Here is a 2585-nt window from a genome sequence, read left to right on the forward strand (position 1 = left end):
TGTGCAACAGAACCAAACACTGCCCGGCCCGGCCCCATCCTCACAAGTGTTCCTGTGCTTAAGCCCATGCAGGCAGCCACTGGCTCCGTCCATCCTGCCTTTACTTACCAAACAGGATGTCTGTCTCCAGGGAATGGTCTCTCCGGACAACATGTCCAAAGGATGTGAGACAAAGTGGCTCCATCCTGGCCTCTGAGGAGCATGCTGACTGTACTCCTGCCGGGACCCAGTTGCCTTTGAGCTGACGCCAACTGATGTCAACCCCAAGCGTGTGTGTCGGGGTTGAAGTGTGTTCCACAGGGCTTTCCGCTGCTGATTTCTCAGAAGCAGCTCTCCAGGCCTTCTGGCCGAGGCCTCTCTTGGTAGACTTACACTCCTACCTTTCACGTAGCAACGGAGCACAGTAACTGTGTGCACCACCCAGAAGCTCCAGGCGCCCTGCCCCCCCCAAAGAAACTGCCTTTAGCACCGTCTATAGAAACACACAAAAACGCCAAACGTACTGCCACCAAGTCAAGCCCAATTCATAGGGACCCTACAGGACAGAGTGGAACTGCCCCTGTCACTCTTTATGGGAGTAGAAAGCCTCATCTTTCTCCCATGGAGCTCAAACTGCTGATCTCGTGATTAGCTGCCCAATTCGTAACCACCGCCATCTATAGCTGACTCAATTCCTATAAGCCAAAGCAAAATAAAACCCTGGACACTGCTGCACAGGCTCACTTTCACCCCTACCTGCCCTTTCCCCATCCTGGCTGGTTCTAAGTGATGAACAAGCGGGTGGGGTTTTCTCCTCCCTGGCTTGTCTTCCCCCAAGCCAGGCCCTCGCAGAGGGCTGTGGGGGCCATCCAGGTGCTGCCATTATGCATGAAACATAGGTAGTCTGAGAGGAAACGTCTCTAGAAGTCCTGGCCCTGCTGTTATGAATGCTTCAGGACCATGGGTTAAGTTGCGGTCGTTTCCACAAATTGCTTCATCCTTTCTCTGCACCGTTGCCAGGAAGGCAAGTAAAAGGAACAGAAAGATCTGAAGTCCGCGCTCACCTTTTCTGGAAAGGGCAGGTGAATCATAATGAGAAGCAATGCTCAGTCGCTGATATCAGGTGCTTCGTTATGCCAGGCGTCAGGCTGAGGGCTATTGCCACAGCATCTCACTACTTCCTTCACTTCGTCCTCCCCTGAGGAAGGTGTGATGACTCCTGTCCCACGGAGAAAGAAACGAGGTGCACAGAGGCTTACACAAGGCCAGGGCTCCAATGCACCCAGCCTCTTTGCACGGCAACTTCCTAAGGCCCTTGCTGCTTCTCCCCTTGACCGAGTTCTGATGCCTTCATGGCTTTGTTGTGGCTTGGCAGTCCCCGTTCCTGCTGCCTCTCCCTACTTTTCTCAGTGCTGCGCCCACCCCCTACCCACATCATCAGAACTCAATGCCAGATGCAGCCCCAGCACGTGCCAACTAAGAGTCAAGTTCAAGTTCAAGAAGAGCACTGGAGCTGAGCTGACCTGCTGACCTGGCTCCCCCTTTCTAAAGATCCCAGAGCAGCACGGATCTGCTAATTGTGTTTGTATTCGGGCTGATTTATATTTGTACTCAGCATGAATCCACACCCCCCACCATGAAAGCAGATGGGCACGTCGTGCCTCAAAAAGTGATATAATTAAGGCAATTTAGCATCTTCCGCAAAGGACGCTCTTCCTCCACATGGGAGGAAATGTCTTCTAGAGATGCTTTAGAAAGTTTCAGGTTTAATTCTGTGGTGCTCACAGCTGGACCAATCTGCTGAGGCTAAGTGGAGAGGGGAAAGATTAAATTTTTTTTTTTAACCTACGGCCTGGGACACAGGAGGAGGAGCCACCAACTCGGGGATGAGTAACTTGCTTTGTGACTTTGAGAAAGTCTCTTTCCCTTTCCAGGATCTCCAGTGGCCCAGCGGTGAAAGGACTCAGGTGCTACGGGAAAGGTTGGTGATTCGAACCTACTAGCTGCTCTACAGGAGAAAGATGAGGTAGCGTGCTTCTGTAAAGATTTACAGCATGGAACCCCAGCGGGGTGGTTTTAGCCTGTGAACTGAGCTTAACTTACAGGTTTTGAGTTTTCCCTTTCTGGCCTCAGTTTCCTCGCTTGCTTCAAAAGGAAGAAAGGAAACCTCAGCGAAGTGAAACAGAAACCGCACAATCGTCTGGGCAGGCCTGCGGTTCAGCACCTGGAGGAGCTCCGAAGTGTCACACGCAGTCTAGACGCCCAGCAGATCAACAAAATGGACGGGAAACCTCTGGTGTGAAAACACCCTTTGCTGTGCCGAAAATGTTTCCAGCTCTTGTTTGATTAGTACTTGTAGAATTTCCGAGCCAGAAGTAACCCAAGAAATCTTAACTCAAATCACCCCTCATACAGAGCCTACAGCATGATGCTTGCTGATGAAGTAACTGTCCCCAGAGCCTCAAACCTTTTTTCACTCTCTTTCATGTATTTTAGATACAGGGATTTTGTGAACCGTCTTGCCTTCAGACAGAGTTCATTGGAAAGTAGGTTACTGTAGATATAGTTACATTGAAATTTAGCATATTATCACTTGTTTTCGGTTT

The sequence above is a fragment of the Echinops telfairi genome, unplaced genomic scaffold (genome assembly GCF_000313985.2).
Source record: "Echinops telfairi isolate 266 unplaced genomic scaffold, ASM31398v2 ScPeMD7_7457;HRSCAF=8495, whole genome shotgun sequence".
NCBI classification, from domain to species: domain Eukaryota; kingdom Metazoa; phylum Chordata; class Mammalia; order Afrosoricida; family Tenrecidae; genus Echinops; species Echinops telfairi.